This window comes from Pseudophryne corroboree, chromosome 1 (genome assembly GCF_028390025.1).
Source record: "Pseudophryne corroboree isolate aPseCor3 chromosome 1, aPseCor3.hap2, whole genome shotgun sequence".
In the NCBI taxonomy this organism is placed as follows: Eukaryota; Metazoa; Chordata; class Amphibia; order Anura; family Myobatrachidae; genus Pseudophryne; species Pseudophryne corroboree.
In genome coordinates this window covers 263035921-263060544 of record NC_086444.1, presented here as the reverse complement: position 1 = coordinate 263060544, position 24624 = coordinate 263035921, and the positions used below count along the sequence as shown (strand labels likewise).

Below are 24624 nucleotides of genomic sequence, written 5' to 3'. Positions count from 1 at the left end.
AGGTTTAGTGCTTCCCACTTCCTCTCTGGAAATGTTCCAGTTCCAAATATGTTTTCCTTGCTAATCAGATTAAAGAAAGTGAAGTGTCCTTATTCGCCCATATTTAAGGGTTTCAGAACATGCTGGGAGCTTACTTTAATTTGGCAAATGCTGTACTTCAACTAATTCATTTTAGTTATTTCCTTAGACATTTGGCTTGACTTACAGTATGCTCTCAACGCCAGGGCACAGATATTTTTCCTTAGTTATCCTCCATAGATATTCATTAATGATATGCCTACAGATGTGTCCTCAGACATCATTGCTGCAGTTACGCCAAACAGCCACTCCCGGTGCGCCTGTATCTGTCCAACTTTGCTATGGGCAGCCATCTTTTTCGCGTCTGTTTTACTCAGAAATGCTTAGGCGCAATGTGAAGCAATTATGATGCAGCGGGAGACTGTGTTAATTTTGTTATGTGACTTTTATATCTGTGTACGACCTAAGTCTCTGTATCTGTATACTAAAGGTGCATACACGCTGAGCGCTTTTCACCCTGCCCAGCGATGTCAGCGGGGGTGAGCGGCTTTCCATAGCAGGAAGCTATGGAAAGCCGCTCACCCCGCCGTTCATCTACTGGTAATACAGAGATGGTAACAGAGATGCTATGGAAAATGGTTGGAAAATTCTGGTTCCAGATTGCCTGAACGTTCCAGAGCAGCTTTATGCCCAATGCACTGAACTGGTTTCCTCCCGTTGGACTCTACCAAACCTTCATTAATTATGGAGGTAGATATCCTTCAAAAGAATAGAACACACAAAATAAGCCTTTTCTAATAATAGTGTTGTGTTCCGTATAAGCCCCTGTGCTCAGTGCCGTAACTAGACATTTTAGCGCTGTGTGCAAGAAACAGCATTATTCAAATTACGGTGCTCAGTAGCGCCACTTGCACACATTATACCAGGTAGAGCCCCTTTTACACATTATGGCAGGTAGTGCTCCCTCTTACACATTACGGCAGGTAGCGCTCCCTTTTACACATTACGGCAGGTGGAGTCCCCTTTTACACATTACGGGAGGTAGAGCCACCTTTTACACATTAAGGCAGGTAGAGCCCCATTTTACACACTGCGCCAGGTAGCACCCCCTTTTACATACTGCACCAGGTAGAGCCTCCTTTCCTTTTATACAGTGCATGGTAGACCTACTGTACCAGGTAAAGAGAGCCCCCTTTCTTTTTATACATTGCACCAGGTAGACATACTGCACCAGGTAGAGCCCCCTTTCCTTTCATACGTTGCAGCAGGTAGACATACTATACCAGGTAGAGCCCACTTTCTTTTTCTTCATTGCACCAGGTAGACCTACTGCACCAGGTAGAGCCCCCTCTCCTTTTATATACTCTCTCCCTCTCTCTCTCTCTCTCTCTCTCTCCAGCCATAAACAAACACACACACACACACACACACACACACACACACACACACACACACACACACACTCACTGTGTAGCCAGGCACAAAAGCCCTCTTGAGCCTGCTTGCAAACTTAATTACCCGGCCTTCCGTTTTCTCCTGAAAGGGACTGCTTGCTCCTCCGGTGCGCCGCCTCCTCTCTCCTCTAGAGGCGCGTCGTGAAGTCAGGTGCGCCACAAATTTACTTTATTGTGCTGCTGCAGTGAGCAGTAGCCGGCGGCCAGCAGGACCTGGGCCCTCCCTTCCTTTCCGGAAGGGGCGGGCGGGCAAGCAGATTGGCTGGTAGGCGGGCGGCTGGCCGGCCAGGCAGAGAGCTTGTTACGGGTGCTTGATGGCAGCAATAGCGGCGGCAGGAGTGCACATGTGCGGGTGCTGCTGGCGGTATTGCGCCCACAGTGCATTTGCGCTGTGGGCAAGGCACCGCTAGCACACTGCTAGTTACGGCCTTGCCTGTGCTACTGATGATCTGCATGATTTACATAAACCGCCAACACATATCTTCTTCCAGCACATGGCTCCTGTGCTGTCCTGGATGAGCTCATGCTATATGATACTTATCAGCTGTACAGTAATGCAGGCTTGCAGCACATAACTGTTACCTTGTGTCATCTGATCAGCAGTTCATAGTCTGAGACTTATCTTATGGGGTTGTGGACACCCATGAATGGGAATAGTCCCTGTTAGTCGGGATTTGGATATGGCGGGATGTAGGGGGCGGTATTGTGACCCGCGGTCTACTAACTATGTCGCCTAGCTAGATAACATTACACCATTAAGGTGCATGAAGAAGGTGCTGGCATTTCATATTTCCAGCCTGTTGTAGTGTACAATTCTGACAGTGAGTTTATGTGAGTAACGGCTTCCTTCATTAATGATACATTTATGTTTTAGAATACACATGGCTATTTTTATCTAAGTAGGCAATGCCTGCAGATGCCAGCCTTGTATCAGTGCTTACGGAACGACCCTTTTGTTGGCATAATATTAAAAAATGATTGCAACGCTAAAACAGAAAATTGTTGTGCGCTCCATTTAATTGCCTGAAGAAACTGGAGAAAATACATCACGTTTGACATTTTAACAACAGCATAATTGCCCAAGGAAAATAAGAGGAAAAGTGGCAATCAGCTATGTATACCATAGGATGATGCAGTCACATAATTCACTGCACCATTAAACAGAACACTATGGATAAATGATTCAGAAATGGGGCCAGGGAAGAAGCGACATATCATGTGTGATACCATTTCCGTCTCACAGGGACACTGTTATAAGGTTTTCTACTGTATTGTAATAATGACCTGCTGAATAATATCTATTCTACAGTCATTTATTCTGTAAATAACAACACCCTTCGTTCAAATACATTTGTATTGATCTCACATTTTCTACAGATAAACAGCATTTAGCAGCCTGCCACCCTCTTTGGAGAGAGATAAGCTACCAACCAATCAGCTCTTGACTGTCATTTTTCAAACAGAGTTACATGGCACTTAGGAGCTGATTGGCCTTTATCTCTCTCCACTATATCACTCTCCAAGGCTTGTACAGCTTCACGGCAGTTAGCCATGGGTTGAGTCACACGGTTTGTTCCCATGGGTAAAAAACTATTTAAATACAGACCGGTGATCAGCCTGCTCCGAGATGCAAGCAGACATCAGCATTAATGGAATGTCTCAGAATACTCGCAGGTGGATAACAGATCTGTAATTATATAGCTGTGAGCACCCACAGGAATGGATCATCCGACTCAACACACAGCTAATTGAATCTGGCCCAATGTGTTGACATTTTGTAAGCTACGGCTCTGCTAGAGTAAGTGCTATGCCAGTTTTCATATCTTATGTGAATTGGCTCTAGGCATGCCCGTAACAGAGGGGCCTACATATGTACCCATGCAGGTTTGCATGATGCTGCCACCTGTGTCTGGATAGGCGTGACCGGCGAGTCTAAAGCTGGGTACATGCCTTTGTGATCTTTCTTTAGATGCAATGGTTTATCATTTTCACTCCCGTCTGGAAGTCCCAACTATACCGATACCCCCATACACACCTGTACATACACACTCTTACGATGTTAAATGAACAGCTCAAAATTGCTGACAATTGAATAGGTGTGTAACCAGCTTAACCTGTTAAGATCCATTGTCCTATTAATATGCATATACATTTGTGCACAACTAAATACTAGTCATGCATATTTGTATATATATAGACCCAATGTCCTAAACATAGGAGGGTTGAGTATGCATGACCGCGAGCAACAAACCCCTCGCTGCGGGCGCCACGCTGCGGGCACCATTCGGCGGGCTCGTTGGCGTCCTGTGGTCGCCACAGGTTCTATTTCCATTCTATGGGTGTCGTGGACACCCACAAGTGGGAATAGTCCCTGCTAGTCGGCATGCCGTTTCTCAGGGGGCGGGGTGTAGAGGGAGTGGTGTGACCGGCGGCCTCCTGACCGCCAGTCACTTAACTACATCCCACATAGGACAACCTTTTGTATCTGGGGCTGATATGTATATATTGGCATATTCATGTTTAGAATGTTTCTCAGAGTAAGTTTTTAAATAAATATTTTGAAAATAGAAATTTTCCAAAATAGAAATTACAGTGTAATTGTGGACACATGAACACTGTGAAATGACATCTGACGTAAGCTGAATACACACTATAACATTATATGTCCAATCTTTCTGGTTGGAATGAAATCTGGTAATGTATGGGAGCAAATGACAATCACCGTTTTCTCCCAAATGCTGAAAAATTGGCAGAAATGGTCGTTAGGAAAAATTGGTTAAATGAAATGGATTTAATCAATTTGTCTGAACGACAGATTTTGTCCATTTTCCAGTGTTTGGGAGCAAAGTGTCGATTGTCATTTGTGCTCATCAGTCAGATTTTCATTCCAACCAGCCAGTTCTGGCAGATTATCTGGCAGATAATTGTATAGTGTATGCCCATCTTAAGGAGTATTATTTGTAGATAGCCAAGGCAGGTGTAAATAGATGATTATTATAAAATGGCCCCCGCAACTTACAAATCAATTGCAAATGGCTGTTTGCAAATGCTCAGGTAATGCTGATTTTTTTTCATAGCGCAGATATTTTTATCTATCTATGCTTCTGTCTGTGTTTTTAAATATATTTTAAGTTATTTTTAATTTTAATTGTGTAATAACTAATGTGTTTGGGGCAAACTGAAGGAATAGTTAATAATATGGGTGCAAATAGTATGCTGGTGTATGTGACGTGTTCCAGGTGCTTGTGTAACTGTAGCTGACTGGAACGCTGCTTTACATATGAATTACAGATAATTAAATATATGTAATTGCTTAATTTTTCTCATTGGGAATACTGTTATCCAACAACAGGGAGAGCCTATTTATCAAAATCCTGTGTGACTTATTGAGTGTTGCTGATAGGCCCCACACATACAAGCAGGCTGCAGAAAGAAATCCTATCCTACAGTATCTGATAGTGTGTTTTCATCTACCTTAAGTTGATGTCACATAGCAGTGGTTGAATACTGAGAGCCTGATTCACAGTAAAGGGCCCTACACACTCGGCGATGCGCCGCCGAGGTGCCCGACGGCCGATACGGCCGACGAGCAACCCGGCGGCGGGGGGGCAGTGACGGGGGGAGTGAAGTTTCTTCACTCCCCCCGTCACCCGGCTGCATTGAAGTGCAGGCAAATATGGACGAGATCGTCCATATTGGCCTGCATGCACAGCCGACGGGAGATCAGCGATGAACGAGCGCGGGGCCGCGCATCGTTCATCGCTGGAGTCTCCACACTGAAAGATATGAACGAGTTCTCGTTCATTTATGAACGAGATCGTTCATATCTTTCAGAATATCGGCATGTGTGTAGGGCCTATTAGGTGCAAACCAAAGTAGGATAAGAGGTGCAGTTTGCTACAGGTACAAACCATGTTGCACTGCTAGGGGTGTAAGGCCCTCATTCAGTTTGGATCACTATAATCCAAAAACGCAAATCGATTTTAGAAAGACTGTGAATACATTGGGTGGAATTCAAATGTTTGAAAAGTCGGTTGGGTGTCTGTTTTTTCCTGTCTATTAGATACGAAAAAAACAGACTCCCAACTGACTTTTCACACTTTCGAATCTCCCCCAATGTGTGTGCGCGAAGCCACATTGCGATCACAACCTCTGTGAAATGCGATTGCAGAGTGATTGACAGGAAGTGACCATTCATGGGTGTTAACATGGCGTTGTGTGGAGTGCTTGGAAAAATGCAGGTGTGTCATGGCCGTTTTCTGGGCGTGTATATGATGTCCGCTGCTTTCACTTGCGATTAAAAACATGACACTGGGGCGACTGCATCAGCATTATTCTGAGTAGGCCTTGGTCAACTGCAACTGTCCACAGTACTCGGTTACTGTGTATGTATCGCACCTCTGCAACACAACCTTGCCTACCTGACCCTCTCCATGAGGGAGAAAATGCTCTGTTCCTGGACTTTCCTGCTAATGTATGATTGCCATCACCTGTGGTGAAACACCTTTCTTTATCAATTAACTAGCTCTTCACAGGTGATGGCAATCATACATTACCAGGAAAGTCCAGGAACAGAGCATTTTCTCCCTCATGGAGAGGGTCAGTTAGGCAAGTATGCTGCAACAGCATACACAGAGTTGTGATCGCATCGGTGTGTGTCTTTTAACATTTCTGGGCGGCACTTCACATGCGATTCGTAGAAGCAGCTTTGAGACAATTTCTTTTCAGTCTCAGTAACGATCCATGCTGATCCTGCCCCTAAATCCCTTTAGATTTTTGTGGCGGGGAAAATAACTGGCTGCTTTTGCATGCAGCTTTGTTTGTGTTTGTGATTACCATCACCTGATTTTAACAGGTGATGAGATAAGAAAGGTGTTACAGCACAGGTGATGGCAATCATAAATTAAGAGGGAAGTCCGGGAGCATAGCATTCTGACCCTCCTGGAGAAGGTCATGTTGGGAGGTATGGTTTTACCAAGGTGCTAATTTGCTGCTTTTTTCCCTTTGCTCCCAACTCAGGCCCTGAGTTTCCAAGTTTAAAATGATTTCTACATAGAAAATAGCAGTGTTCCAAAGATCTGAATCGCTTTTCCAAATGAGTATAAGATTGGACTGCATGAGCAATCACCTTTAAATGGATCCGGTAGAACCAGGCATGCCGTAAAAATAATTGACAGGGTGTTTTAATGTGCTGTGACTATTCGCTATAATGAGGCAGGTGTGACTAGTATTCCTATTTTGTTAATAAATTCTTATCCTGGTAGAACCTGCTCTGTTCTGAGGGAGTAAACATGTTTTGGAGACGTTATATATTCTTGAATTGCAGGATTTTCTTCTTGGTAACTACAATTATAATTGTGTTTATTAAATAAGTATGTTCCTTATCCCTCCCAAATCCAGTGCAGTCATAATTATGGCACCTTATAAGTACAAGCTGAATGAAACATGTATTACAGTTATTTTTGATCGATGGTTTTTTGGTTGGATATATGCATTTATTGGGGCATTTGCCATTTTGAAAAATACATGTTAGCTGCATCATGATGTGATTACATAATGCACGTTGCACTGCTGTGCCACATCATCACGGTGGGTCCATAACGGAGCCTAAAGCTATGCGTTTGTATCAAAAATCAAGGCTGGGTTAGTTTGCAAAAAGCTTTCCTAGGAATTAGGTGACCGCCTCAACATCGCTGCCTGTCAGTCAGACAGCGGCAGAGGGCAACTACGTGCGCCATCACAAGGCCTATTCTACAAATACACAGAACTGGCCTTGCGCAGCCACAGATTCCCAATAACCAGGAATCTGCGTGAAGTCGCACAACAGCGCATATCTTTGAATCAGTCCCTGAGTCTGTATATGAAGCAGAACAGAACTTGTATTGTAAAATAGCTGCAGCTGCTACATTGTGGCACTTTGTATACAGATTCAGAGACTCAGGGGTCTATTTACTAAGCCTTGGACGGAGATAAAGTACCAGACAATCAGCTCGTAACTGTCATTTTTCATACCCAGCCTTTACATGGCCGTTAGCAGCTGATTGGCTTGTATTTTATCTCCGTCCACTTTATCTCCATCCAAAGCTTAGTAAATAGACCCCTCAGCCACACACAGATATACAGGTGTCATATATCAAATGAATCTGCACAGTCTCCTCGTGCGTCCTAGTCACATTGCGTTGCAGCTAAAATGCATTTCTGGCAAAAAGATGCCTGACGCTAGAAGAGTTTCATACGACCTGGCGTGCGTGACTGCAACACCCTCCCCAATTCATGGTCATACGGCCTCCCTAACCTGTTTCTAACTGCTCTGTGATTGGTGTGCTGTCACGGTTGTTTTTGACAATGGGGGTAATTCAGATCTGATCGCTGCTGTGCATTTTTGCACAGCGTGCAATCAGATCCGAAGTGTGCATGTGTCTGAGCCGCAATGTGCCGGTGCATCGCACAACAGCAACGGGGATCGCGCCTAGCAATGAGATAGAGCTAAAAAAATGAACGCAAGGCGATTAACAGGAAGTGGCCATTTGTGGGTGTCAAGTAACCGTTTTCTACGAGAGTCCGGAAAAACGCAGGTGGGCTCAGGCATTTTGAGGGAGGGTGTCTGACGTCAGCTCCGGCCCCGTTCAGCAGGATTCCATCGTAGAGGCTCAGTAAGTCCTGGGCTGCGCAGAGACTGCACAAAAATATTTTAGTGCAGCTCTGCTACAGAAGCAAATGCACACTTGCACAGACTTTTCCCCTCCCCCTGGAGGCGGCGATTATCTGATCTCATGGCAGCAATAAACGCAGCCCAGCGATTAGATCTGAATTACCCCCATTGTTGTGCATTGTTAAAATCAACCCTACTATGCAAAATCCCTCCAACTGTGAAGTGAGGAGTGTTATTCGATTCTTAAATGCGTAGAAAAGTGAGAGCTGCTGAAATGTATCATTAATTAAATCAGGTGAAAGTTGTGTGAAATAATGGATGAACAAACGTGCATAACGAAGATCAACCAGGACTCCTATCACTTGTCACAGTTTTGGGAGGGTTTTTTTTAATCATCCACCCTGTAGTCCGAACCTTGGTCCTAGCGATTTTTATCTTTTCGCTAAGCTCAAAGAGTTCCAGGGCGGAAAACAGTTTGGAAGTGATAATAAGTTGAAGATTGCAGTCAACAATTGGTTCAATGGCCTGTAGACAGCTGAGTACAACAAGGGGATTCTAAAGCTCGTGGACAGATATGATAAATTCTTAAATGAAGGCAGTGATTATGTGGGGAAATAGACAAGGTTTGTTTTTTTCTTCAGCTAATATTTTCTGGATTACCCTTATGCATACAATTATGTAATTTACCAAAGTGGTCACAGCAGGTGTAGCATGCCGTAGCCATGCCAGAACTGCAGCGCATGGCTGGATGGCAGGGGCAGGTAGGATGGTTCCTCTTCTCCTTGGCTTTCGTGTTAGGGTCTGTCATGAGAGGAGGCAGAGAGGGACAGCCGAGTCTGAGATGAGGGGAGGGCCCCGTCCTTTCTTCCATTTAGACTGCTTCTTCTTCCCTCTTCATTGCGGCTTGCGGTGTGACGACCGGCGGCTTACAATAATGAGTCTGTCTGACTCATTATTAGTACCTGGCTTGCCTGCTAGTAATGCTGCCAAATGTGGGCCCCTACATTACGGTAAGTCCCAGTGCAATGCACTGGCTGCACCACCGCTAGTTCCGCCCCTGTGTTTACGTGTGCATATGGTAGGGAATACAGATTGTAAGCTCCCTTGGGGCAGGAACTGATGTGCATGGCCAAATATTCTCTGTAAAGCGCTGCAGAATATCCGCTATATAACTGGTAATAAATAATAAATTACAAAGGGATTATTGTTTTAGCACAGGGGCATTAATAATTATTTTATAAAAGGACAATATAAATATAATAGATAACATGCAGGATAACTATTTTTTGTTTGCAGGGGCAATATGATTTGATTTATGGACTATATAAGCAGGGTTGTAACTAGGGGGTGCTAGAGGTGCTGCCGCACAGAGCGCAGGAACCTGTGGGTGACACAAGGATTGGCACCCTGCAGCCACTAGAAGATTTGCGAATGGTGCTCTACTCAACCGGAGCAATGATGTCAAAGCTGTAGGGTGCGGGGCCAGCATAGTGCAGTGCTGTTTTGTTACAGCACTGTATATAAGAACAATTTATGCATTCATAATGTGATATGTCTCTAATAAATGACCCCGCTTTTCTTTTTGTTTAGGAAAACGTCATGTATATGATTAGACAGAAACATATATGCCCTGGACTGAGAAAGTAGTAATCCCACTTATTTTAAATCATCTCCCAATAATGTAAAATGAAACATGGACAAATAATTATGTATTTATTTGTTCCATATAGTCAGTCAAACATGTTTCTTCCTTGTTAGTAATTATAGTGTCATTTTCTATTTTCAGTGCCATTGCTCATTCTATAAGATGGCTTCACCTATAAAAGTAATGAACAGCAATTGCACGCTAGGGACAGGCTGCAAAAGCAATGGGTTTAGTATTCAATGTTCCTAGCAGATAAGCACTCTGGAAAATAGAGATTTAAAAGGTTAATTTAATGAGGACTCTGCCATGAAGGGTTCCATTCACAATCCGCAGAATTTCTTTAGCTATGATCAGACTTTAACACTGTCATTTCCAGATGCCTTTCAGGAACAGTGTCAGTCTCTTTCCATTGTTGGATTATCAGATATGTTGCTTTTGACAACGGCAAATTGTAAGTGCTCTGGGGCAAGAATTAAATAGACTAAAAAACAGTTCCCTAAGGGAGATGTAATGAGTGAGAAAATGTTATATCAGCAACTTGGCAGCATACAGTTAAATACTGTGCTTTGTGTGGGTGAGAAAAGACATTCAGGTAAAGTGATCATCAATAATGGCCTATTTACTGGATCACAATGGCACTTATTGCTACATTTAAATCTCATTGGGGTATAAGTCAGATAATTGAAGAATAGAAACCTTTCTATTATACAAAGGCCTTATTTATGCAGCCCATATACATGGCTCAGGAGGGGACCACACAATCCAGGCACCTTATCACTCTGGTCCTGGTGGGCTTGATAAGTTCCCAGTAGTGTGAAACAGTAAATGGTGCCAGACACTTCAAGACATTTTAAATTATTAATTATTTTTGGGGGGGTTTGATAGAAACTTAAGACTTCTCCCTCCTGATAATCTGGTGGTACTTGTGCTGCTTTTAAAGACATCTGGAGAAATAATACAAAACTTGAGGGGCAATTCAATACTTGGAGAAGTGTGCCTTATAGGCAGATTGATGTACCACCACCTCCACCACGAGTGTTCAAGCCTGACAGCACATCCTTTTACATTGCCTTTGATTGAATAGCTTCCTAAAAGTCTCTTTCAGATCTTCACAAGAGCAAAGACTACTCATGGGTGTAACTATAGTGGGCGCAAGGGGTGCCACTGCTATGGGGCCCAGAGTCTTAGAGGGCCTGGACCCAGGTTGCTTACTCATTTCCCAGATTCGCACGATTAGCAGTTTAGTCAGATCCATTGCCCAGCCTGAATTGTGTGACATTACATTTTCAATGAGAGGAGTGTTTGTTGCATGGCATAAGGGTAAGGAGGCACTGTAATGTGGTATAATTTGAAGTGGAGGTCACTGTAATGTGTCATAATCTGATCTGCTCATTGTAATGTGGAGGGCATTATAATGTTACATAATAAGAACCTGGGCACTGTAATGTGGCACAATATGAAATGGAGGCACTATTGTATGGCATATGAACAGGGGCACTGTAACGTGGCATACTTTGAACTGAAGGGCACTCTAATCTGGCATAGTATGAACAGGGGGCACTGTAATGTGGCATAATATAAACTAGGGAAAGTGTCATAATGTGAATTGGGGATACTGTGTGGCATAATGTGTACTGGCAGCCCTACAGTGTGACATCATGTAAACTAGGGAACTACTATGGTTTACAAAATAAACTAGGGCACTACTATGGGGCATGAAATAAAAAACTGCTACGGAGGGGTGTCTCTCAAGATTCATTGAGACAGGGGCAAGGGGCCCCTGTCCCAATGAATATTGAGAGATACCCCTCCGCAGCAGTTTATTCATTAGGATGCTATGGGTCTCACAAAGTTCTGGTTACGCCCTTGAGAACACTGCAACCTATTGGTATATGGAAATCAGTATTATCACTATCTTGCTCTGATAGAAGACCTCTTCAGAATGTATTTCATGTCTCAGCTCACAAGAAAGGAGGTATTTGTACACGCCTAACTCCTACTACTTCCGCAGCGCACACTTTCATTACTACAAAAGGTCCAACTTTCTACCAATCCTTAGCACAAGTTTCCCACAAGTCTTAGCAGTGTCTCTCTGTTAAGTGATTTTTGCCCATTACATTTTGCTTCTTACTGTAGCTCTAGTAATATTCTGTGCTCCGAATATAACCCAATATCATTCCATATCAGGTAGATCTTTCATTTACAGGTTATTGGCTTGGTATCATAAAACAAGCGTTGTACCATTTTCATTAACACCTGGTATTATATTTTATATAATGCTGTTCTAGTCAGTAATATTAAAGGAGATAGTGACCCACAGTGTAAAGGTATAATAACATGCATGCACACATTGGCCATAGGCCAATACTGGCCCAGCGAAACAGTACGTTAACCCTTACTGCTCTGTGCTAGTACTGAGGAGGGTGTATAGTATCGCTGACGATGGGGCAGATGGATTAAGCCTTGGAGAGTGCTAAAGTGGAGAGAGATAAACAACCAGCCAATCGGCTCCCAACTCACTATCCAAAGCTTAATACATCTCTTATTTTTTTGTTAAATTGGGTGGATCTTTATCGCTGCAGTAAGGGGGGATAAATGTACATTCTTGCTGTGACCTAGGCTGTATTGATAAAAAGGCGCCATGGTTTTGTTATGCCCCATTCTCTTCACTCTAATGTTCTGTGGGATTACTCAGCTGTCTGTGGTCTGTCTGCCCTTCTCCCTGGTGCTTACAGTGTTCTTTCTCTCTTTTCCTTCCTCTAGCAATTTATTCACTAATCTGTCCCATCTGTTTACTCAGGTTTCTCAATGTTTTACCATCTCAGATGTCGGATTATTGTCCATTTCTCTGCCTCTCTGTACTCTGTGCTCTCACCTATATTCTGTTTCTCAATACATTATTTTCTGCCACATGCTTGCTCAGTGCACAGCCACATTTGCAGGTAATGTAAAAGCAATCAGATTTCAGCCAGCATCAGATCATTATACCAGCTTATGGCTTAGAAGTGACGCTACTCCATCATAGAAACATAAAACATAAACATATACAAAACATAAGCATAAGATATTTTTCGTTGTTTTAGTATGTGATCTTCCATAAAACATAGCTTGTATCACAGTCAGAGGCAACTCTTGGCACCAGTGCCATAAGGTTACACTTGAGAATATTTTGAGTGGCATCCTGTCCTACCATGTCTGCTACATATCCCCTCCGGCTCCACCTAATTTACTCCCAGAGGAGACCTTTTTGGCAAACTCTACCATCTCCATATCAGACAGTCCAAATTTGTGGGGAGATTTATCAAAGCTTAAAGAGAGATACAGTGGAGAAAGATAAAGTACTAACCAGTCAGCTCCTGTCACTTTACAGGCTGTGTTTGAAAAAGGACAGGAGCGGATTGTTTGGTACTTTATCTCTGTCAACTTTGTCTCTAGCCAAGCTTTTATTCATCTTCTTCAAAGCCTGTAAAATGACAATGTTAAGCTGATTGGTTGGTACTTTGTCTCTACACTTTAACTCCAAGGTTTGATAAATCTCTTCCATAGTAGGGATGGCAATCGGTGGGTTATCCATCGATGGTACCATTGATGGACAACCTCAATGGTGGGAAACTATAAGGCAACCATCGATGGTCAGCCCTACTTTAGTTTTTTTAGCAAACTGTGGACCAATCAAGTCCCGGGGGGCGTAGCTATGCACCATGTCCCCAACACCCTGGAGAGAGAGAGAAAAAAATATTCAATATATGCTTATCATCTATGCCGGGAAACCATCTGGTTCTCGCCCATTAATGGTAAAAGTAGGTAACATTGGTCATAGACCATCGATGACCCCATAGCCTGCATATTCAGTAATGCCTGTGCACCCTGACACAGTTAGTCCTGCTCACAATTTAATAACAATGCAAAATTCTGAAACATGTCTTCATTTCCTGACTACAAATGACTAACCTAACCTGAGCGAACTATCTTCAAAAAAGATAGGACGGGGAAGCCACTTGCATTGTTAGTACCCATCTATTATTTCTGGAAATGTTTTCATATGCTGTAAGGGTGGTGGCACTCCGGAAATTAATTTGTCTTGAATTTTGAACATGTAGCAAAAAGACAAAATCGCTGCTTACACCTGACATATCAAATTGCCCAATTCAACATTTGAACTATGCTTTGGCATTAGGCTTGCTACTGGGCTAAGTGGGCCTGATTCAGAAATGGACGGAAATGCAATGTCGCATGCAGGCAGCATCGTATTTCCATCTGATCTGAAGGAGGGACATGCAGGCGACATCTCAGTAGAAGAAACGCCTCCTGCGTGTTGCTGTGATCCCAGCACTGTGACAGATGTCACAAGCTGGGATCCAACTCGCGATGTTCCATGCAAATGGCCATCTGGGTAAGCTTGTTTACCCAGCTGGCCCATGGAAGGGGGCCACGAGGCCAGGAAGTCTGCGTGCTAACAATCAGAGCTCTGGGTCTCCCCTCCGAGATAACGGGAATGCAGGCCATCCCATCAACGCTGCTGCCTGTCAGTCAGGCAGCGGCAGAAGGGAAGTGTGGGTAATATCGCAAGGCCCTTTCAGCACGGAACTTGTGCAGCCGTAGAGTCGCGATAATCGTGAATCTGTGTGTGGACACAGACCTGCAGTCAGGTCTGAACCAGGCCCAGAGCATAGACGCATTATCCATGTTCATAGAACCTACAGTGGCTACTGCTGCCGCTAACACCCTTTTCACACTGAAGACCCGGCTCCGACCCGTGTCTGACCCAGGATACTGAAAACGGGTTGGAACCGGGGCTTCAGATATACTTACCCCTTTCACTCCACCGCAGAGTCCTAGGTTGTTGCCATTCACACAGGATGCTTGGAGATGATGTCCTCTCCAAGTGCTCCTGAGCAGTTTTTTAGGCATGACCCAGATCATGTGTGACCCTGGTCTTACACTGTTGCCACCCTGTGTCAGGCCAGGAATAACCCTGATTGTGACTTGTGATGGACCTGGGATGCACGACCCAGTTCAACACTTTCATGCCAAGCCATGACCCAGGAAGCGGCGGCTCGCCCCAGCAATAACCCGGGTTCTCAGCTCAGTGTGAACGGGGTTTAAGTGAGCCATGGAGATTACCAAGAGCAATGACCGTTGTACTCTCTAGGTCCAGCAACACGGGCCCCTGGGTCCAGGGGGCCCACACCACACACATTGCAGCCATATTTTATTACTTACCATTCCAGAGTACTGCAACAGAGCTCTAACCGCGGTAAAAAATCAACGGCAAAATGGAATTTAGTCTCCGGAACATGGTGGGTACCGTGTTTTAATAGACATGAGCATGCGCAGTAGACTTTAGCACAATGCCAGAGTCTACAATGCCATGAAGAGGAGGGGGCCCACCTAGAATCTGCACACGGGCCCCCTCCTCTGTACAAATGACCCTGAACCCAGTGGTCTATTTGTGCTAAGCCTTGCAGAGTGATAAAATAGACAGAGATAAAGTCCCAGCCAATCAGCTCCTAACTGCCATGTTACAGGCTGTGTTTGAAAAATGGCAGTTAGGAGCTGGCTGGCTGATACAGTAACTTAGAGGATATTGAGTCTATTCATGAAGCAGTGAAAGAGTGGAGAAAAGAACCAGTGGAGAAGTTGCCCATGGCAACCAATCAGCATTGAAGAAAGCCTTTATCAAGTACATTCTAAAAATATGTAAGGGGCAACTTCTCCATTGGTCTGTTTCTCCCGTGTTTTCACTGCTTCATGAATAGACCCCTTGGTCTGTAAAATGACAGAAGCTGATTGTATGGTACTTTATTTATGTCCACTTTATCTCCCTTCAACGCTTAGTAGATAGGGGTCATAATCTCTGTCCACTTTATCTCTCTCCAAGGCTTAGTACATAGACCCCCCCCCCCTCCCCCCCCACCCTTCCTTTGTGTGATATTGCTCTTAGACGCCACTTTATAGCATCTACCTCTATATGTGTGATGATGATTATGTGGCTACAGGCCTGGTCTAAATGCCACCAATTCTAACCACCCTTGGCATGACACTTTATGTTTCAGGCACCTTTTCCTCTTATAAATGCAATTTTTTTTACTTATTCTGTATAATGCACAGATGTTGGCTGTATACAAATCAACAATAGCCCCCCAATGAAAAAAAAAAGGTATTTTTCATGTCTAACTCAGCAAAGTACTCTAAGAATGTCTTGTGTTACTTGTAAAGCGTCTGAATCAAGAGCCGAATGAATACGATGAATAAAATCTATACTATGAATAATGGTCTCTGAGACAACGTGGAGAAGTTGAATGCATGCATTTAACAGTACGCTCAATTCTTCATTGTTGTGCCTAATAGTAGGAGTGAAAGAAATCCAATTTTTGATAGTTACTTTGATGAAAAGTCAGTCGGATAAATAGATGGATAGATGTCGGATGTCATTCCATACATTTAAAATATGTATGCTTACTATTTAATTTCATTGTACTTTAATTGTACCAATCATTACTTACTGTATAATGGGGGTGATTCAGACCTGATCGCTCGCTAGTGTTTTTTGCAGCGCTGCGATCAGGGCAGAAATGCACATGCGTATGCACCGCAATGCACAGGCGCATCGCACAGGTACAAAGAGGATCGCCGCTCAACGATGGGTTTGTGCGAAGAATACACTCGCATGGGCGATCGCAAGGAAATTGACAGGAAGAAACTGTGGGTGGTAACTGACCGTTTTCAGGGAGTGGTTGGAAAAACGCAGGCGTGTCCATGCGTTTGCAGGGACGGTTCCTGATGTCAATTCCAGTCCCGGACAGGCTGAAGTGTTCGCAACGGCTAAGTCAGTCCTGGGCTGCGCACAGACTGCACAAGATCTGTTTGTACAGCTCTACTACGTCGCCGGGCAATGACGCACGTGCGCAATGCGCATGCCACGCATATGCAGTTCCAACCCGATCGTACAGCTGCGAGGAAGTGCAGCGTGCGATCGGGTCGGAATGACCCCCTATGAGCAGCGACTATCTGTTCGCAGCAGTGCAAAAAAAACCTAGCGAGCGATCAGGTCTGAATTAGGCCCAATGTGTTACATCATACACAATATACTTTAGACATATTGGCCGGGATGTAATGAAGTTTTTTTTAAAGGGGCAATCATGAACAAGGCTAAACCATGCCTTGTAGATGATCGCCCCTTTAAAAAAAATGCCCAAGTTCGGCCGGTGTCCCGCATGGCTGCCAAACTCGCACTTCTTTACATCCTGCCCTTTATTTGACAAATAAGGCTTCTTTTAGAGTTGGTTAGAGGAAAGTTGGACCAAAAAAAGTGGGCACAGTGTTGTATTTGTGTGTATGTAATTTGGTGCATAGATATGTCAATCACAAACACTAACACATTACACACTACACATTAGGCGACCCATTGCCGAGCTGCCCAACGGCCAATACGGCAGACGGGCGACCCAGTATTGGGGGGGGGGAGTTGATGTGTGGAGTGAAGTTTCTTCACTCCCCCCATCACCCGGCTCCATATGCGTGCATGCCAATATGGATGAGATTGTCCATATTAGCCTGCATGCACAAGCGATCCGGCACCGACGATGAACGAGCACAGGGCCGCAAATCGTTCATTGTTGGTGCCTACACACTGACCAATATTAATGAGTTCTCGTTCATTAATGAACAAGTATGTTCATATCGATCAGTGAAATCGCTAAGTGTATAGGGCCCTTAACACTATACCTACAGTAGTTGCATATTTTTGCTAAAGTAAAATGTTAGAAACTGCTATGCTCGCTTTACTGCAGGGAATTATTTTTGAAGATCCCAAAATTTATGAGTAAGCGGGAGCGGAACAGAGTTATCTGGACATCATATTACATTTACTGTGCAATCCATTGTGATTTGAGAAGCCCGGTGTTACTTGTATTTATCTGTCTGGGGGAGACAGCAGCTTTCTAAATGACGCAAATGGATAGTAACAAGCCATTCTACTATGGGAATTCTGATAATTTTGGCTGTTCTTTCAATGTGGATTTCATACAAACTGACTTTGTCAGGTAGTCCTATATGTTTCTAGTAACATCTTGCTGCATATATGAAACCCTGCAGTTTATACGGATTACATACATAATCCCGCCGAGCAGGATGCCGACTGTCAGTATCCCGACAGCGGCATCCCGCCCAGCAGAATGCCGGCAGCGGGGCAAGCCTGCGCTCGCCACAGATTCTATTCCCACGCTATGGGTGTCGTGGACACCCACGAGTGGAAATAGCCCCTGCGTGCTGGTATTCCGGCTGGCGGCATAGCCAGCTGTCGTGATTCCAGCGTCCGCATCATGACCGCTGGGATCCTAACAGCCTGGCAAATTGAACGGATCCCGTTTATACAAATCTGTCCTCACACATCTTTGCCGCACTCGCCCCAAACAGCCCCTCTTGGCACGCCATGTCCTGTGAGACTCTGCTAGCATCCATATTAATCAGCACATTCTCCAGGTGCATCCTTGTCCACTCTAGTTACATCACACTGTGACTAAGATGCAATTTAAAAAGAACAAAAAAGATGCCCAGCGCTAGCAGAGTTGCATGGGACCTGTCAGCTTACTCACGCCAGCACCTCCCGCTGTGTGGCATATAGATATTTTATTTCATGTAATCAGTGCTTAAAGTGGTCCTTTAGAGGTGGTGGAACTCCTTTCCCCCGCCACCTCCCCCCCCCCCCCCGACATTTGGCAGTACCGGGGCCGTTGCTAGGGTCTTCTGTACCCCCCTGCAAACTACAAATTTGTGCCTTACCTCCCATAAAGTGTTTTTATAACTAGCATTATTAGGCAGTCTCATAGCTTCATCTGCATTCTGCACTGCCTCTTTTCTTTTGAATTTTCAGTCCAGACTCCTAATTTGTGGTCTACAAATCCCGTAGTGGTAACAATGTTAGCGCCTGATCTTTGGAGGACCTGTTATTCCTTTTTCCGTGTATGTGCAGTACTGAAATGCTTATTTTTTCTACATATGGGCTTCTGTCCAACTCTAAATCAGGCTCATGCCAGGGTGTGCAAGCGGTGCCATTGCACAGAGCACAGGACCCTGGAGGCGGCATTTCTCAGCAAGTAATGGACCGCGCTTAGCCATGTTTCTAGAGATCTTGCCACGGGCAAGCAGGACTTTTGCCTGGGGCGCCGCCTTCCGGAGGGCGTCGGCGCCTTCCGGAGGGCGCCACACCATGGCAAGAGCCGCTACTACTGTGCCCCCTGCTGCCCGCTGTGTCCCGCTGCCCGCTGCGTCCCGCTGTGAAGGGAACTAGATGCGTAGCGTCTACTTTCCCTTCGTGGAGAGGACCTTTACTGTGTGGTTCGCGATGACACTACACGTCTAGTTTCCCTTCGTGGAGAGGACCTTTGCTGTGCGGTGCGTGATGACGTCATCGCGCACCGCACAGCATTTCAGCGGCGCTACTACTGTACAGGGGGTGTAACTGACCACGCCGCCTGTATGAAGCCACGCCCTATTTCCCGCCCGGGGCGCAAAACGGCCTAGAACCGGCCCTGTGCGCATGCACACTAGTGATTAGTCTCTGGGAACATTGGGGGCGCTATGTTTCTGGAGACCTGCGCATGCAGATAGGGGTGAGCCCACAGAGAGGAGTCTGCACACGGGTCCTCTCCTCTCTTAAGCCACCCTGCACAAAACTCTTCCATTTATTTATACTAGGGCATCATTCATCTATTCCATAAATTTGGACATGGTATTTATAATGCCTGTTCTGTCTTATGGTGGACGGTTGCACTTTATTGTACAGAAATGGGTTTAGTACAATCATGTGTAAACATCCTCTATTTAGTAGCCATACATATTACATGCACTTTACAGAGATCACTAATATTAAGCATACATAATTCACACTGATTGTGCCCCCAGGGCAATGAGCTGGGAAAGCTGACCACTCTACCATCATATTACCTTACTGTGCTTTCAGAAACAGAATTCCTGCCCCAACAGATAACACATTTAACACATAAGCTCTAACTTCCAAAGCCTGTCAAAGGTCACAAAATTCAATAAGGAATCTGGACACTGCCTTCTGCTATGAAGCGCCCTACTGCTGGAACACCTGTGCCCTTCCATCTTCAAATTCTAGTAGATCAATCACAGTTAAAGAGCCAGTTATCGCTTTCAGAAGAATGGGGGAGAGGGAGAACAGAAAGCAAAATAAGTAGTACGTGTGTAATGCCAAGCACTCGATTCCTTAAAGTCCCAGGACCACGCTGCCAGTCCCTTTTCCCTTACAGTTGAATTTACATGATTGACCCCAGGTCTTGTACATCCAACCTACGAAAGAAAAGGCGCCTCACTGAGCCAATGCTGATATGCTGCCTGCTGCTCTCAAGGGAATGGGGTATTAGCAGACCCCATATAATGCAAGAAACAAAAAAGAAAAGAGTGTGCAAGCAGACTGAACTATAATATAAAATTTAAAATGTAATCTTAAAATATGCATAATCCCAACATGATAAATTTTGCATATATTACAGGTTGAGTATCCCATATCCAAATATCCGAAATACGGAATATTCCGAAATACGGACTTTTTTGAGTGAGAGAGAGATAGTGAAACTTTTGTTTTTTGATGGCTCAATGTACACAAACCTTGTTTAATACACAAAGTTATTAAAAATATTGTATTAAATGACCTTCAGGCTGTGTGTATAAGGTGTATATGAAACATAAATTAATTGTGTGAATGTACACACACTTTGTTTAATGCACAAAGTTATAAAAAATATTGGCTAAAATGACCTTCAGGCTGTGTGTATAAGGTGTATATGAAACATAAATGCATTCTGTGCTTAGACTTGGGTCCCATCACCATGATATCTCATTATGGTATGCAGTTATTCCAAAATACGGAAAAATCCAATATCCAAAATACCTCTGGTCCCAAGCATTTTGGATAAGGGATACTCAACCTGTAGTAATACATAACATAAAACAATAAATTCCATATTAATATAGGATCCACACTGAAATTCCTAGATGTTCCCACAAACTAGTGCACTAGTGATTACCAGATTAACTAATATGGTGATCCTTATAAGAAACCAATGTATCCTTCAGTCCGTGTTTTAAATGCACACAACTGATGACTCAATTGTAGGGAATTTCAGATAGTACTCATAAATCAGTTCCGTGGTTACAGGGTTATTTTTCCTTTTGCAGATTAAAGATAGTAGACTATGTAGCAAATGTTCTGCTAATTGTGATGTTTATTGTCTCTATTCTTTAAGCATCAATATGCCTATATTCAAAGCACACTGCAGTGACTCCGTCTGCCACTCTCTCACTGTGACAGCAAAACGGAGCAGTATGTGCTTACCACTTCCAATGTTCAGGCGTCACTGGCAGGTGACCGGGCGCCGCTCGCTCCAGCGGCTTCGTCTGTCACTCTCTCACCGTGATGTGTCAGAGCTTTTGCCGCTTGTCGCTTACAGGAGATTTGGCTGTGCTGAAAATGGCTGGACGCCGCTGGCTCCAAGGAGGTTTAACTGACGGCCACGGTCCCCGTTTGGCAAGGGGAACCCGTGCAAGTGTCTCCAATCAGACGACCTGGTGGTATGGATGGAAGTGAAATGAATAGAGCCGTGGAACTGTGAAGAGTACTTGAATCCTAATGCAGCCCTGACGTGTTTCTCGACCGCCAGACACTGGTCGTTTCCTCAGAGGGTTGGAATCCAACCCTCTGAGGAAATGAACAGTGTGTGCCGGTCGAGAAACCCTCTGAGGAAACGACCAGTGTGTGCCGGTCGAGAAACGCGTCAGGGCTGCATTAGGATTCAAGTACTCTTCACAGTTCCACGGCTCTATTCATTTCACTTCCATCCAGTGCAGGTGGTAAATAACAGTAGTTGGTACTAGTGATGAGCGGATTCGGTTTTACTCGGTTTTACTCGGTTCTCAAAACCGAATCTTATTGGCTATCCAAAACACGTGACATCAGTGAGCCAATAAGATTCGGTTTTGAGAACCGAGTAAAACCGAGTAAAACCGAATCCGCTCATCACTAGTTGGTACCCAGACAGACGTCAGGGCAGGTAACTAGCATAATTAATTGTCACAGTCCAAGCAGAGGTCAAAACAGGTGTCTAATAATAGTATGGTCACGGTCTAAGCAGAGGTCAGGGCAACCAGCAGACAGAATGGGCCAAGAACCAGGAGTAGAGTACAATGAAGAGCTCCAACGCAGCATGCTGCACCAGTCTTTGCCTCTGAAGTGCAGTGTTAGTAGAGCAGTAAAAGGAAGTGCCAAATTGGAATCACGTCCCTTCAGCAGTGATCGCACATGTAAACTACCTACTGAGAAGTGGCCATAAGTGATAAATTCCTGCAGAATGTCATACTATTAATAGTGCATGTTTCATGCTTCTGTGTGATTCCTTAGGAAGGAAGGCTGCAAAATGCATATTACTACTATGAAAAAGTTTTTCATCCAAAAGTCTTTACTTGCTCCCCAGGCACTTGTGGTGTATAGCTGTGGTTGGAGAGGCTGTGATGCCTTTCAAAGATATCTTGCCAGTTTATAGCAGTGACCTGAGTATAATAACCTCTCATCAGCATTTCTGCTTTCCTGTGAAACCAGTCTGTGTTTTTACCCTTAGGGCAGTCTGCTGTTACCAGATTTGAAAGGTAGTGCCTGGCTTTGGTTGGTGTACTATTACAGCAATGGTACTGTTACATCTGGAGCTGCTGTTTTATATAAAGTGATGAATTGCATACTGATGTCTGTACAGTTTTCAGGTTTCCTTATAAGGCTAAAACTTCTTGTTACATATGAACAGTTCTATTCCATGCAGTGTGTGAGCTTAGCCATTATTGAGCAGTGCTGCGGAAAGTGTTGGGGTGATATAAATAAATCATAATAATACATCTGGCTCTGTGATTGCAGCAGCAGCATAGTGTAAAAGCTAAAGCTATACAATGTGCTGCAGTGCTTTATGCATGCAGTGAGTAGTTACAGTAACAGCATATTAATAATAGTCACTAATCTCGATAATCATATACAGTGCATCCGGAAAGTATTCACAGCGCTTCACTTTTTCCACATTTTGTTATGTTACAGCCTTATTCCAAACTGGATTAAATTCATATCTTCCCTCAAAATTCTTCACACTACAGTATACCCCATAATGACAACGTGAAAAAAGTAATTTTTTTTTATAGATTTTTGCAGATTTATTAAAAATAAAAAACAAAGAAATCACATGTACATAAGTATTCACAGCCTTTGCTCAATACTTTGTTGATGCACCTTTGGCAGCAATTACAGCCTCAAGTCTTTTTGAATATGATGCCACAAGCTTGGCACACCTATCTTTGGGAAGTTTCACCCATTCCTCTTTGCAGCACCTCTCAAGCTCCATCAGGTTGGATGGGAAGCGTTGGTGCACAGTCATTTTCAGATCTCTCCAGAGATGTTCAATCGAATTCAAGTCTGGGCTGTGGCTGGGCCAATCAAGGACATTTACAGAGTTGTCCTGAAGCCACTCATTTGATATCTCGGCTGTGTGCTTAGGGTCGTTGTCCTGCTGAAAGATGAACTGTCACCCCAGTCTGAGGTCAAGAGCGCTCTGGAGCAAGTTTTCATCCATGATGTCCCTGTACATTGCTTCATTCCCTCTATGCTGATTAGTCTCCCTGTTCCTGCTGCTGAAAAACATCCCCACAGCATGATGCTGCCACCACCATACTTCACTGTAGGGATGGTATTGGCTTGGTGAAGAGTCCAATCTTTGTCTCATCAGACCGAGTATTTTGTTTCTCATGGTCAGAGTCCTTCAGCTGCATTTTGGCAAACTCCAGGCGGGCTGCCATGTGCTTTTTTACTAAGGAGTGGCTTCCGTCTGGCCACTCTACCATACTGGCCTGATTGGTGGATTGCTGCAGAGATGGTTGTCATTCTGGAAGGTTCCCCTCTCCCCACAGAGGAGTGCTGGAGCTCTGACAGAGTGGCCGTCGGGCTCTTGGTCACTTTCCTGACTAGGGCCCTTCTCCCCCGTTCGCTCAGTTTAGACGGCCGACCAGCTCTAGGAAGAGTCCTGGTGGTTCCGAACTTCTTCCATTTACGGATGATCGAGGCCACTGTGCTCATTGGGAGCAGATATTTATTCTTCAAAGCAGCAGATATTTTTCTGTACACTTCCCCAGATTTGTTCCTTGAGACAATCCTGTCTTGGAGGTCTACAGACAGTTCCTTTGACTTCATGCTTGGTTTGTGCTCAGAGACATGCACTGTCAAGTGTGGGACCTTATATAGACAGGTGTGTGCCTTTCCAACTTATGTCCAATCAACTGAATTTACTACAAGTGGACTCCAGTTAAGCTGTAGGAACATCTCAAGGATGATCAGTGGAAACAGGATACACCTGAGCTCAATTTTGAGCTTCATGGCAAAGGCTGTGAAAACTTGTGTACGTGTGATTTCTGAGTTTTTTATTTTTAATTCATTTGCAAAAATCACAAAAAAAAATGTTTTTCATGTTGTCATTATGGGGTATTGTGTGTAGAATTTTGAGGGAATAAATCAATTTATTCCAGTTTGGAAGAAGGCTGTAACATAACAAAGTGTGGAAAAAGTGAAGCGCTGTGAATACTTTCCGGATACACTGTATGGCTGAGGTATGTGTGTTTTAAATGCAGTAGGGATTGCTACACTGCCTGAGATATTATTTGTAAAAAAATGTACAGTATTGATTATTTAAAACAAGTTTTCCATAATGTTCACCTACTTTGATATGTGTGGCTGTCTGTGATAAAACGTAAATCTGTTTGGGTTTTTTTGTTGTTTGTTTTTTGTTTTTGTTTTTTTAATTGGG

At 44.1% G+C, this 24624-nt stretch overlaps 1 protein-coding gene across 2 annotated transcripts in view; it reads left to right on the top strand.

Annotated features, from left to right (window-relative positions):
- Positions 1 to 24624, top strand: part of MARCHF3 (membrane associated ring-CH-type finger 3) — a 262264-nt gene that overhangs the window by 89152 nt on the left and 148488 nt on the right. Inside the window, exon 1 of one of the 2 annotated variants that reach the window (XM_063961267.1) lies at positions 6371 to 6435. The exons of the other annotated variant lie outside the window; for it this stretch is intronic. The gene's annotated coding sequence lies outside the window, so the exon portion shown is untranslated. Of the gene's footprint in view, positions 1 to 6370; positions 6436 to 24624 lie in introns of those variants that run through there. 2 annotated transcript variants of the gene reach the window in all.